This window comes from Rana temporaria, chromosome 9, assembly GCF_905171775.1.
Source record: "Rana temporaria chromosome 9, aRanTem1.1, whole genome shotgun sequence".
NCBI classification, from domain to species: Eukaryota; Metazoa; Chordata; class Amphibia; order Anura; family Ranidae; genus Rana; species Rana temporaria.
In genome coordinates, this window is record NC_053497.1 from 116,004,676 (window position 1) to 116,020,128 (window position 15,453).

The 15,453-nt window shown below is 48.3% G+C and overlaps 1 protein-coding gene across 3 annotated transcripts in view; it reads left to right on the plus strand.

Annotated features, from left to right (window-relative positions):
• LOC120913886 (collagen alpha-1(I) chain-like) overlaps positions 1–15,453 on the plus strand; it is a 342,467-nt gene that overhangs the window by 295,939 nt on the left and 31,075 nt on the right. The window lies entirely within an intron of this gene.

The following is a 15,453-nucleotide window of genomic DNA, read 5'->3' on the forward strand; positions in this document are numbered from 1 at the left end:
TTTAAGCAGTGTGTTGGCAACCAGCAACAAGAGATAAAGAAAAATCTCCCTAAAGGGTATTTGACCTTTTACTACTGGATACAGAATAGGAGTTTTGGCTATGAATATACGTTAAAGGCAAATTGATATATATTTTAATATTTTGCATGGCTGCTTTATGTAAAACTGAACAAAAATGTTTACTTTTTGCTAGGGCTGCGGAAATTAACGATTAATTGGTCGATTAATCGTTAATTTCTTTGGTCGATTAAAATTATTTTGATCGATGACGATCCGCGGAGTGAGCTCCGCGGTCTCGCCCATAGGAAAGGCCGCGGCTTCGGCCTAGCTCCGGAGCCGCGGCGCGCTGACGTCATCATCACCTGCCCGCCTGCTTGTATCTTCTTCCCTTGCGCACGTGTGTCCATCGGCTACTCTGCAGATGGGTCTGCCTGCCTGATAGTCAGGTAAGAAAGGACAACTATCTGTGTGTGGTAACATTATGGGGCAGATGTATATATTCCTGGAGTATGGGGACAGATGTGTGTATTAAAGCATGGGGGCAGATGCTGTAATGTACACATCTGCCCCCATGCTGTAATGTACACATCTGCCCCCATGCTGTAATGTACACATCTGCCCCCATGCTGTAATGTACACATCTGCCCCCATGCTGTAATGTACACATCTGCCCCCATGCTGTAATGTACACATCTGCCCCCATGCTGTAATATACACATCTGCCCCCATACTGCAAGAATATACACATCTGCCCCCATGCTGTAATGTACACATGGGGGCAGATGTGTATATTCTTGCAGTATGGGAGGCAGATGTGTATATTAAAGCATGGGGGCAGATGTGTATATTACAGCATGGAGGCAGATGCTGTAATGTACACATCTGCCCCCATGCTGTAATGTACACATCTGCCCCCATGCTGTAATGTACACATCTGCCCCCATGCTGTAATGTAAACATCTGCCCCCATGCTGTAATGTACACATCTGCCCCCATGCTGTAATGTACACATCTGCCCCCATGCTGTAATGTACACATCTGCCCCCATGCTGTAATGTACACATCTGCCCCCATACTGCAAGAATATACACATCTGCCCCCATGCTGTAATGTACACATGGGGGCAGATGTGTATATTCTTGCAGTATGGGAGGCAGATGTGTATATTAAAGCATGGGGGCAGATGTGTATATTACAGCATGGGGGCAGATGCTGTAATGTACACATCTGCCCCCATGCTGTAATGTACACATCTGCCCCCATGCTGTAATGTACACATCTGCCCCCATGCTGTAATGTAAACATCTGCCCCCATGCTGTAATGTACACATCTGCCCCCATGCTGTAATGTACACATCTGCCCCCATGCTGTAATGTACACATCTGCCCCCATGCTGTAATGTACACATCTGCCCCCATACTGCAAGAATATACACATCTGCCCCCATGCTGTAATGTACACATGGGGGCAGATGTGTATATTCTTGCAGTATGGGAGGCAGATGTGTATATTAAAGCATGGGGGCAGATGTGTATATTACAGCATGGAGGCAGATGCTGTAATGTACACATCTGCCCCCATGCTGTAATGTACACATCTGCCCCCATGCTGTAATGTACACATCTGCCCCCATGCTGTAATGTACACATCTGCCCCCATGCTGTAATGTACACATCTGCCCCCATGCTGTAATATACACATCTGCCCCCAAACTGCAATTATATACACATCTGCCCCATGCTGTAATGTACACATCTGCCACACAACTACTTTTAGCTGATCTCCTTGCATTGCAACTCTGCATTAGCCACTGGTAAATGTGGTGGGGGCAGTATGGGGGGCAGATGTGTATATTCTTGCAGTATGGGGGCAGATGTGTATATTCTTGCAGTATGGGGGCAGATGTGTATATTACAGCATGGGGGCAGATGCTGTAATATACACATCTGCCCCCATACTGCAAGAATATACACATCTGCCCCCATACTGCCCCCACCACATTTACCAGTGGCTAATGCAGAGTTGCAATGCAAGGAGATCAGCTAAAAGTAGTTGTATCTGTATGTGCGTTAATTAATCGAAATTAGTCGATTAATCGATTAAAAAAAAAAACGATTAATCGAACACAAAAATTTTAATCAGTCACAGCCCTACTTTTTGCAAATAGCAGAGAGTTTCATCTGCTCTTGCAAAGGACCATAGGGAAATTAGATCAGCAAAGTGTTCGGGAGATGTTACTGATTTGCTTGAATGTCACTGCCAAAATTATCTCCAGTAGAGACCATGTGACCCATGCCAAGCTATAGGTCATGTGTCTAGCTGCTAAAGAAAAAGGTTATTTTTTTGCATCTCAGTTTTTATTTGAATAAGCATGCTTTAATAAAGTATATATGTTTTTTGCCTGTAGACCCAATGCAAGTCACCATGGTGGTAGCATTTATTCAAAGGAAAACACAGCTAATACCCTAGTGACTGCCAATGGCATAAGATCTTTTGCACATTTACAAACCTCCAATCAACTCCTTTCATCAGAACTGTTTAGATGTTTACAAGTGAAACTCTACATTTCGTCCACTATAAAAATATGGGGCGACAGACTTGGCCTTAACTTTTTGAATCCAAGGGGCAGATTCACAAAGCATTTACGCCGTCGTATCTCGAGATGCGTGGCGTAAGTGTAAATATGCGCCGGCGTATCTATGCGCCGGCGTATCTATGCGCCGTATCCCCAAAACGAAATACGCCAGAAAACCAGCTTTTTCCGACCGACGTAATCTTTCTACACCGGCGCATCGTGGGCGCAAATATACGCTGATCGCACCATTGTTTTGCTATGCAAATATGCAAATGAGGGAGATACGGCGATCCACAAAAGTACGTTTGACTGGCGCAGGCTACGCGCTGTGCGCATCAGCTGTACGTCCGGTCTAAAGTTACCCCTCATAAAAGCAGCTTTAACTTTGCACCAGACGTGTGCAGATCAGCTAAAGCAACACCGTTACGGACGAGCTGAGCACACACACTTGCAGGACAACAATCTGTAAGCCCACATGCCAGGGGCATCCATGGTCATAGCTATACTACTGGCTTTAGATGCGCACAGAAGGAGGAGGGAACGGAGGAGGAGAAGGAGGGCACGGGTGAGGATATACCGCACACGCAAAGACATCTTTGGCATGGGTGATTCAGAGGTGTATCGCATCTTCAGATTCAGCCCTACTGCCATCATGGAATTAACCACAACCCTGAAAGATGACATTACCAGCCAGACAAAACGCTCACATGCAGTGCAGCCACTGGTCAAGGTACTGGCAACACTCCATTTCCTTGCCAGTGGCTCTTTTCAGCGTACAAGTGGAGTGGTGGCTGGGATGTCCCAATCCTCCATTAGCAGATGTGTGCACCAGGTTGTCCCTGCAATCCTGAGATGCATGGCCAACCAAATAATCAAACCCACCCATGAGGACCTGCGGATGAAGGCAATGTGTGATTTCTACAGAATTGCCAGATTCCCACGCACCGTGGGGGCCATTGATTGCACACATGTGGCACTACGGCCCCCCATGAGACAGAGCACATATACCGTAATCGGAAGTGCTGGCATTCCATCAACGTACAGGTGATAGCCGATGCCCAATACCTCATATGGCACGTCCGTGCCAAACACCCAAGGTCCAGCCACGACAGCTACATATTCCGTCAGAGCCCCATCCCAATGGAATTCAAACAGAACATGTATGGGCACAGCTGGCTGGTTGGTGAGTGACATGGGTGTCAGGCATGACTGTCCCCCCCCATGATGCAGACATCACGAGGGGCACATGCATGACTAACATCCTCCTGTCTTTTGCCTTCCAGGTGACTCTGCATATGCACTTGGACCCCATCTCATGACTCCATTCCGGAATCCTGAAACCCCAGGAGAAGATACAATGAAGCACATGCACGTACCCGTGGAGTGGTGGAACGCACCTTTGGCCTCCTGAAGTCCCGTTTCCGATGCCTAGATAAGTCTGGGGGTACCCTGTTGTATTCCCCAAACTTTGTGTGCCAGATCATCGGTGCATGTTGCATGCTGCACAACTTCGCCGTGAGAAGGGGCCTGGAGATTGACATACGTGACGACCTGACCCCCGAACCACGCAATCCCCCCCTAACCGAGGGTACCCCGTCTTCTGAAGGAGCAGCAGCCAGGAGACAGCTCGTATTAGGCATCTTTGCACGTTAAACACACACATTAATCATGGCACAAGGAGAATGCACGCATGCACACCACTGTGGTCCCTAGCACACACACCCCACATCCTCATCCAATTGGATTAGACCAAAGTACACCGCACGGTACTAGGGAGCAGCAACACCACGCCAAGGCTCCAATTATGTTACTGTACATTCGTACACCATTCACACGGACCTGGGGATCACTTCTCCCTGGTCCTGGGGAACCCTTCTCCACCACAAATGAGGGTGACACCCCTTTTCCGGCAGGAATGTCACCCCCACAATCATACATCATTCACAAACTTAAAACAAATCATAAACACATTAAAAACGAAATAATAAACATAAAACACTGACTAAACAAAAAGACAAACACTTAACGCCGGTGGCGTGACCCCCGCCTGGGGCGGCCACGGACACGGCCACGGCCCCTCATGGGAGACTCATTGGGGGGATCAGGGGAAGGAAGAGCATCCCCTGGTCTCTGCCCACCTGACGGTCTGCCCTCCAAGGCCACGGCAATGCGCGTGAGTGCCACATTGATGGTTGCCGTGTTGGCCTGGACAGCCTGGGTCAGGGCACGCACATCCTTACCCACACCTGCTGTGGCAGTCTGCAGGTCATACAAGCAGTTAATGACTGCCAGGGTGTTACAACTCATGTCCTGCACATTTTCTTTCATGGAGGCCAGGCTCTCCTCCATCCGGTCCAAAGTCAGGGTGACCTGACCCAGATGGCGGGTCTGACGGACCTGGTCCCTCCTCAGGTTTTCCGGCAGAACCTCGGCCACCCCCCTGGTCTTGCGTGTCGCCTTCCTGCCTCCAGATGAGGCTTGTGGCCTGGAAGTAGGGGAGAGCCTTGGGGGGAGCCCTGTTGGGGGAGGAGTGGGAGGGGCTACCCCTGATGGAGGCCTGACTGGTGCCAGCCACAGGGGGAACCTCCTCCAATTGAAAAAGTACTTCATTCCCAGAAGTCACCTCCTCCTCCTCAAACTCCTCCTCCTCAACCTCCTCCTCCTCAACCCCCTCATAGGGTGAGCTGCGGCCACACCCCTGCACAGAGGACTCCGGGCTTTCCTGGGGGTCTGCATCAGCCTGATGTCCAGGGGATGGTAGAAAAAAGATAGAAAAAAATAAAAAACACTTGCCTGTCCTCACAGCCTCCTCAATGGAGTCAAAGCCAGGCAGCCCCTCCACCTGTTGCCTGTGGAAGCACTGGGCCACCGCACGCTCCTCAGCAGTCAGCCTGATGGTGCAAGGTGGTCCCCCTCCAGTGCCCCTGGCATGAGCTGTTAGCTTTGCCAGCTTGCCACGGACCAGGCGCCTCAGATCATTGATCTTTTTTTGGATCCCACTGAGGGTCCTGGTCTCACCCCCTAAGGCATTTACATCATCAACGATGTCCTGCAGGATCTGCCTCTTCCTGGCCGGGGTGGTGTCCCGACTCTCAGGGCCATGCAAAAACCGCCCATGTAGGGTAATGGCCCTGGTCAGAATCTCCTTCTCCCGCAGAGAGAAGTTCAACTTCCTCTTCTTTGTTGTCATCTCTGCAACAAACACTCTGCACCAAACACTCATCACAAACACTCAGCAAAAACAAACAAGAAATACAAAAACCAAAAACAAACAATAAATACAAAAACCAAAAACAAACAAGAAATACAAACACCAAGACCACTCTCCAATAAGACTCTCCAACAACACTCCGACACAAACCAACACACAGCAACAGACAACAGAACAAAAGCACCTTGCTTCAGGAAGGGAAACAATTGGATGTACTTTTGCAATGGAAGGGCGTATGTCTGGGCCTATTTATGCACTGGGCGTATCTCACTAAGTACGCCGAGCCTAGTTCCAATCTCACTGATTTAGCCGGCCCGAGTTCTGAGCATGCGCAGAGAGGTGCTGATCATTGTCTGCGTCATGCGCGCATGCGCAGTCCGGCCGACCTTTCATTTGCATGGGGTCACGGCTCATTTCAATGGAACACGCCCACTTCCTTCCCACTTTCAATTACCCCGCCTTACGCCTCGTAATTTACGTTACGCCGGCGCATATTTGGACGCAAATACTCTGTGGATACGGTACTTGCGTCTCTAAGTTAAGCCGGCGTAACGGAAATGAGATGCGCTACGCCGGTCTATATGTGCGCCGTTGTACTTGAATCTGACCCTAAATGTCTAAAGACACTCTCTGGGTCTCATTTCACTTTTATATACTACTATTATTTCCAAATTTTTCCCTGATTCACTCTCTTATGTACCCTCCTGGGAGAGGGACCTGGGTATGCAATTAAACTTGCAAGATTGAATTCAAATCTGGGATACTATCAAGTCTTGCTCCAGAAATGTAACCGTGGTTGAGACCAATTATAAGATAATTCTGTGTTAAAAGTTCAAATAGCAATTTCTCACTGTAACTCATTCTCAGGTTGACTATTAACACCCGTTTAATGGGCTTGCCTTACCCCTTTAGTTTGGGCCCCCAACCGCTTCCAACACAAGTTTTTCTCCCGCCTTCTTAAAGTAATTTCCCAACATAGCTCTGGGACCCTTATCCTCATGGGTGATTCAAACGTAGCTCTGGACTCCGCGAAGGACAGGAAATACGCATCTGGATCCTCCCCCTCCCATGACCTGGTCGTGGAGGAACAGATGAGATCCCTAGTGTAATTCCACGGCTTGGTGGATGACTGGCGGGAGCTCCCTCCCCGCGACTCCACCTACTATTCCAGCCCACATGATAGCTTCTGTAGAATCGACCACGTTTTCATTCCTTTACACTTCATCTCCAATATCCATAAGATTACGATCCCCCTTCCACGTGGTCGGATCATGATCCTATCGTTTTTCTACTCATCCTCTCAGGCCTTACCTTTCAGTGGCAATTAAATGACTCACTCCTTACATCTCAGGATGCCCTCCTTGAAATCCATACACAACTCCAAACTTTCTTTAAGAAAAATGTAGGCTCCGTGTCTTTTCCCATCTCTCTCTGGGATGCCCATAAGGCTACCATGAGAGGCCACTGTTTACAATTAGCATACTCCCGAAAACGTCATAGAGAAAAGCAAACCCAGGAACTTACAGATCTTCTGGTCTCCGCTGATGCAGAGTGGAAATCCCACCCCTCACCAAGAAGGCTAGAGACCCTTTTGCAGCTGAATTAGACATGTTGGCCTCCGACCGAGCCGAGAGGGCCCTATGGTGGATTAAGCACAAACTTTATTCCCACGCAAATAAACCAGGCATAATGCTTGCTAAGAAACTCAATGTTGCAACTAGCAGGTGAAGCAGAGACGCAATATGTTCAGGACCCCTCTGACATTACAGAAAGAAAATGGCCAGGCTCTATATCAGCAGATCTCTCTAAATGCGGCCGAGAATAAGAGATTCTTTATTCAACAAAACTATTTTAATGAAGGGGAGAATACGGGGCATCTTCTTGCAGTGATTGCAAGATCACAGCAGGGTAAGGCGCATATTGATACCATTCAAACTACGCTTGGAGACACAGTCAATGATCAGGCTCAGATTGCCTCGGTTTTTACAGATTTTTCAGGGATGTGTACACTTCTAAAGTGAACCCCACTGAGGAGACGGTCTCCCACTTTCTGGACCAGTGTGCCATGCCTAAGGCTAGGGCTCCGGATGTGGTGATGCTGAATGCGCCACTCAAATTGGACGAACTTTCATTGGCTGTCACAAATGGCAAATGGTAAAGCCCCTGGCACAGATGGCTTGCCAATCGAAACCTATAAGCGGTATGGTGAGACACTTCTGCCAGGCCTGCTGGAAGTATTAAATTAATCCTTTAAGACTGGTTGTCTTCCGGCCTCTATGGGGGAAGCTGTGGTGGTGGTGCTTCCTAAGCCTGGCAAGGACCCCCTGCAGCCTGACTCTTACAGGCCCATATCGTTGCTGAATTCCGATGTCAAAATCTTGGCGAGGGTGTTGGCAAATAGGCTGTCTCCGGTTATATCTAGATTGGTCCATGTGGGTCAGTCTGGATTTATCCTTGCGAGGTCCACAACGTTAAATATCAGGAGGCTTTTCTTGAACATTCAGCTCCCGGTTGAGAATCCTCTGAATAGGGCGATCCTTTCCCTCGACGTTGCCAAAGCATTTGACAGCGTGGAGCGGCAATATCTTTGGGCTGTGCTTCATAAATTTGGACTGGGGGAGGGTTTCATTAAATGGATAAAACTTTTGTAAGCAACCCCAACAGCGAGGATTAGAATAAATGATATGTTGTCGGAGGCCTTTCCTTTGTTTCGGGGAACTAGGCAGGGGTGCCTTTTGTCGCCCCTGCTTTTTGCCCTTGCATTGGAACCCTTGGCCTCTAGGATAAGGGAGTCACCTTACATAGTAGGTTTTAGACGGGAGCATAGAGAGGATAAGTTGTCATTATACGCTGACGACGCATTGCTGTACCTGGGGGATACGGATGGATCCCTGCTTGTGGCAATGCAACTGATCGAGCAGTTTGGAGAGTTATCTGGTTTTGCCATTAATTGGCATAAATTGGTGCTTCTCCCGCTGGATGATCTCCCTTCAGAATTTCCGGACAGTGTTTCCAGGATACAGTTGGTGGACTCTTTTTTAAATACTTAGGGATAGTTGTAACTAAAGACCCAACAGACTATGTGTCCCTCAACCTTAAACCTCTCCTACAAAAGTTTAAAATTAAACGCTCTGCCTGGTGTAAATTACCCTTGTCTGTTCTAGGACGAGTGAATTTGACCAAGATGATTTGGGCCCCACAACTGTTGTATGTCTTACATAATGCCCCGGTGTGGATTCCTAAGTACTGGTTCCAACGTATTGACTCCCAATTTAGGTCCCTAATTTGGAACAATCGAGTGGCCAGAATAAAACTTGCTACCCTACAGTATCCTAAAGATCAGGGTGGGATGGCTGTTCCCCATGCCCAGACCTATTTTTACGCAGCCCAAATGCAACATTTTACAGGGTGGAATCGGCCGACTGTGACCGAACCCCTCTAGAGCTTTGCTCATAGACCCTGACACTTCGTACTCTGCATTATCTCATATGGAGATGGGTTTCCCTGCTGCCCCTGCAACGTGTCCTACAGTCTGTCTTTTTAAGAAACTGTGGAATAACATTAAACAGAGAATAGTTGTGACGGTATTGGTATGATATCCCCGTCAACGTTCCCTTCTTCCCATAACGAAAATCACCCCAATATTCCACGAGAAGGAATATCCCTGGAGTCGCCCAGAAAGCCACACATGCCAAGCTTACTGCTGGAACAACACAGACTTTAATGTTATATCACACAGCTTATATGTCATTTCCAAAACTGTTACAATGACAAATCTCCGCCCCCCTCACACTGGGGCTTCCATACAGATTATAGGCAGACACGACGGAGCCGAGTCTGAAAACACATTTTCTTTAGACAATGACATCAAGGACGCTGAATACTAGTTGTACTGAATACATTAACTAGACAACTCGACCCCGCATATAGAGAGATAATTACCACACTGGAGCAATCAGAATAATTAACACAAGCCACTTAAACACAGATCTCCTTCACACAACACAATAGCTCAATTAACCTTTAGAAATAGTGAGGGGACATTAGCACGTCAATAACCTGTTAGCCGAGAACAGAATCACCCAGGGCAAGCAGGGAGAATTAGACTGAGACATATAGGCAAATGCATCACAATGGCCCCCCTTTTTCTCCCTGCTACGGCAAACCCGGTTGGACCTTCCCTGGTCCAGTAGGGTTGACGGGTTTAGAGCTTTTAGTCCGAGGTTAACTCAGTTTGCCGTGACTGACCTCCCTTGGCAACTGCTTCAGACTCAGGTATGCCACCGGGTCGTCAGATCACACGCCGGTCAGTCCCCAAGTCTTTGTGCGATCTGCAAAGTCACCAGAAGTCAGTGTGAAGACGGCGAATGGGTCTGTGGGCCGCCATCTAGGTGTCCCGCTATGGGAGGGGCAGGTTATGGCTCTGAAGTGACAGTCACAGGAGATTCATAAAAAGAAAAAGTTATATTTGTTGAAATGCTGTAGTACTGGTGCTCAGAGTCCGGGGGGGGGGAGGGGACTCAGAGCCCCATAAGGTCAGCCACCCCCTGCTCCCTCCGCAGCCGCCGGTTCTCCTCTTTGAGCTTCTCCAGCTCCATCTCCAGTTCATGGAGCCTGGGGGGGTCAGCCCGCTGTGACCTCAGGTGGTTGTTCTCCTCCTCCATACGGCTTATGCACTCCTCCAGCTCTATGTACTCACGGATCAGATCCTGCTTGCTCATGTCCTGCAGGCTCTCCACGTGGTCCTTCATCATCAGGAACTGGGTGGTGGTGTAAGGGGCCACCGGTGGGCCCTTGGCGAACATCTTGGCCCGCATCTGGGGCGCCCGCTGCGATTCCATCTCCTCCAGTCGCTTCTTCTCCTCCCAGGTCCGCTGGTTATATGACTTCCAGGACCTCTTCTTCTTGGAGGGTAGCTGGCGGTGCCTCTTTCTGCCCAGCTCCCTCCAAGGCCCCTCCGGCTCATGGCTGTCGCCCATGACCAGCTGACAATGGTGTTCCCTGTTGTCCGTAATAACAGATTGTACCATGAGGGCTTCGTAAGGGGTGCCCAATGGTTCTTCCTGACCCAGCTCCTGGGGATCCCAAGCCGAGTCTACACAATGGGCTGCTGCTGGTGGGCGGTAACCAGGTTGAGACCAATTTGACCTGGTGTTGTCATTCATGGGGCAATTCTGCTTGAAGTGACCCAACTGTTTGCACCGGAAGCAGCGTTGTTCGTTGTCCTCCTGGCGTGGGTAGCGAGGGCTAGATGTCATCGGTCTGTTAGGCGGTTGGTATCTAGCGGCTGGTGGGTGTGAGGGCGCCGTTGGTTGTGGAGGTTGTACCCGTGGTGTGACCTGGTTTGTCTTGCGAGTATCCGCATATTCATCCGCCAACTTCGCGGCCTCTGGTAGAGTCATGGGCCTGCGATCTCTCACCCAATCCTTGACGTCCATCTGGATGTGATTGTAAAATTGCTCCAGGAGCATTAGTTGCAAAATGTCCTCTGCGGTGGTGGCCTGGCTGCTGTTAACCCAGTTAGAGGCCGACAGGGACAACTGGCATGCCCATTCCGCGTAAGAGTCTTTCGTGGTTTTGCGTGAGTCCCTGAACTTCTGTCGGTGGGACTCTGGGGTTACTGCATAACGAGCCAGGAGCACTTCTTTAACCCTGGCGTAGCTATGGATATCCTGATCTGGCACGGTCCGGAAAGCATCAGAAGCTTTGCCTGACAGTTTGCCTGACAATATTGAAACCCAGTCTCTTCTAGCTATTCGGTGCAGGTTACATTGTCGCTCAAAATCCGCCAGGTAGTTATCAATCTCACAGTCCTTTTCATCAAAAGCTTTAAAAGCGCTAAACGGAATCTTCCTTGTGTCTGCTGTGCTGTACTCACTGTTCGGAGAAGGTGCGGCTGCTTGTTGGACTGCTGCCAGTTTTAACTGTAGTTCTGCGTCCCTTATTTGTTTATCCTTCTGTAGCTCTGCGTCTCTTATTTGTTTATCCTTCTGTAGTTCTGCGTCCCTTATTTGTTTATCCTCCTGTAGTTCTGCGTCTCTTATTTCTTTAGCCTTCTGTAGTTCTGCGTCCCTTATTTCTTTAGCCTCCTTCGCTAACAGGTCCATCACTCTCAGCACCACATCTGCCGTTGGGTTCGGGCCGAACCACGCTAGCTTCTCTCTCATTAGCTTGTTGGCTGGCGATTCCTCCTCCTGAATCACTGGTGTCTCCATCTCTTGTACTGCTGGCGTTGCTGCAATCCCGTCCTCCTGGTCTATCTCCATTGATTCTGCTATGATGACCAGCTTGGTTTTGTTGCTAGCAATCCTTCCACAAACTTCCAGTAGTTCTTCCAGTGTCTGCTTGGAATCCGGGTGTGAAGGGGAATAGAAGGGAAAAATCCCACCGCTGCCAACCAATTGTGACGGTATTGGTATGATATCCCCGTCAACGTTCCCTTCTTCCCATAACGAAAATCACCCCAATATTCCACGAGAAGGAATATCCCTGGAGTCGCCCAGAAAGCCACACATGCCAAGCTTACTGCTGGAACAACACAGACTTTAATGTTATATCACACAGCTTTATATGTCATTTCCAAAACTGTTACAATGACAAATCTCCGCCCCCCTCACACTGGGGCTTCCATACAGATTATAGGCAGACACGACGGAGCCGAGTCTGAAAACACATTTTCTTTAGACAATGACATCAAGGACGCTGAATACTAGTTGTACTGAATACATTAACTAGACAACTCGACCCCGCATATAGAGAGATAATTACTATCACTGGAGCAATCAGAATAATTAACACAAGCCACTTAAACACAGATCTACTTCACACAACACAATAGCTCAATTAACCTTTAGAAATAGTGAGGGGACATTAGCACGTCAATAACCTGTTAGCCGAGAACAGAATCACCCAGGGCAAGCAGGGAGAATTAGACTGAGACATATAGGCAAATGCATCACAATAGTATTTACAGTTTTTTTACCTAGTACACCCTTTGGCGTAACAGGTTTTATGCTGAGCTTGTCAAAATTTGTGGTTGCTCTCGATTGGGAGGCAGCTGGAGTCAAATACTTGTTCCAAATCTTTGATGGGGTGGATCTTAAATCTTATGAGAGGCTGAAAGAGGAGTTCACTTTATTGGGCGATTTCCATTATCTATACATTAGGCTGAAACATGCAGTTAGATCCCAGAGAAATTGTTCATCCCTGCATTTGGAGGACTCCAATTTCCTGGGTTCTGTCTTTGATGAAACGGTGAAGAGGGGTATCATCTCCAGAACCTACATACAGCTGCTAGCCCATATACAAGCGCCTGATGTTCTGCCCTGTAGGGAGAAGTGAGAGAGAGATATTGGGTCCATTGATGGGGAGAGATGGGAACAAATATTGCAATCTGGTCCCTTAGTGTCAGTGTCTGCGGCACAGAGGTTGTCACACTTGTTCATTCTTCACAGAGTGTATAGGACTCCGGTACAGCTACATCGCTGGGGTAGGTGTGACACCCCCATATGCCCTAAGTGTCAGGCTCATCCGGGAGATTTTCTCCATATGCTATGGAGGTGCCCCAAACTTGTGAGATATTGGAATGCAGTAGTTGCGATAATTAATTCTACATATCAAGTTCAGTTGCTGTGAATCCACTGGTGTGCTTGCTCGGGGGTTTGGACGAGGACTTGTATTCTTTTCCTACCTATATTGCCTTGCTCAGATTACTTTATTTGGCAAGGAAGCTAGTGGCGAGATATTGGCTGTCTAACCGAGTTCCGGTGAGCCGGCAGTGGATCCAGGCGGTGAATACGATTCTTATACAGGAAAAGAATACATACTCTCATAGAAAATCTCCAAGAAAGTTTGAACAAATTTGGCAGTGCTGGTTGGGTTCCCCGGACGTAGCTCCTCCACAACTAGTTCTTAACAGACTGCTACAGTTCTAAGGACCTAGATAGACGGATTATTAGGATCCGGTCAACTCCTAGGGTTAACGGATAAGGGGTTAACGGGTCGGGTGACTTGAGTAAGGATTAGCGGGTATCGTCCGGTTGAGCGGGTTTATGTTTTGCTTTTGTTTTGATTTTTGTTTGTTTTTTTCTGTTCTGTATTTTTGTTCCTCCTTTTGGAAGATATAGCGAAGGGCAAGGTGGAAGTTGTACATGGTACCTATTTCAGTAATAATATCGTGGTTGTATTATGCTCCTTGTTTTTTTACAACTGTCAATGTATTGTACTTGGCCTTTTCTTTTGGATGCTTAATTGTAATGTCTGTGCCCTTTGGCCTCTTTATAATAAACATCTTTTTGATAATAAAAAAAAAGAAAGAAACTCAATGCCACATCTCGTGGCCATAAACCTATCCGCCATCGTTTCGCCAACGGGGAACTCACCTCGGATCCGAACAAAGTCTCTGCGGTCCTGGCAGACTTTCTAGCCTCGCTTTATAGCAAACCTTCCCCCTTCCCTCTTAATCTCGCGGACGATTTCTTCCACGATCTTCATCTTCCTCCTCTCTCCTCAGCAGCCTGTACGACTCTTAATGCTGACATTATCGAATTGGAGGCCATTAAAGGCATTTGTGTTTCGAAGGCTCCAGGACCGGATGGCTTCACCGGACCATACTACCGCAAGTTTTCTCCCCTCTTGCTCCCCCACCTGACGGCCTACTTTAATTGCATGAAACAAGGTGCGCTGCCCTCCCAGACTCATTATGAGGAGGCCTATGAGCCCCAGGTGTTTCGCCCCATTTTTCCCTATTAAATGAAGAAGTTGAAGAAGTGAAACTTATAGGGAAAATCCTGTACTCCCGCATTAACAAATACTTGCGTTCCTCGGTTCATAGAGACTAGGTTGGCTTTGTGCCTGGCCATTAGGCGGGGGACAATGTCTGGAAAGTTGTCCACTTGATCACTTTATTGCAGCAATGCAAAATCCCCAGCTTTCTCCTTTCGCTTGATATATATAAAGCCTTCGATACCCTCTCGTGGGACTATCTGCGATACGTACTACAATGTTGGGGTTTTGGAGACTTGATCCTGTTGTGGTTGACAGCTGTTTACTCAACCCCCTCTGCCTCAGTCCATTCTGATGGTTGTCTTTCGCCCTCCTTTCCCATCTCCAGGGGATCGAGACAAGGATGCCCTCTATCCCCAGTCCTTTTTGTTCTTGCCCTTGAACCGCTAGCTATTGCCCGTAGGGCAGACCCTAACATCAAGGGCATGACAGGTGACAGCTATAAATTGAACATGTTTGCTGATGATGCCCTCCTGATCCTCACCAACCCTATCGTCACCCTACCAAACCTCCAGGCTCTTCTAACCCGCTGTAAACTGCGTTTTTCGTCGCCGTATTGCGTTCCATCCTGGAACACATACAGCGACCGCGCACTAACGTCATCGCCCGGCGCCGCGTGCGTTCCAGCGTGGAACGCGGAAGTGCCGAGCGTAATCAACGCTCTATTCGGCACACATGCCTGTCTCCTATAAACAGAACAGCGTGTTTACTACACGCTGTTCTATTATTGTCGGCCGTAGCCGGACCACGCTACACAAAACAACTGGTACTATTTGCCCCAAGCTGAAAACCATCGGATGCAGAAACCATGCCAGCATTAAGCTACAACTAAAACTACTAAGTGTCATCTACCTGCATCCACACTGCAATGCTCACTTCCAT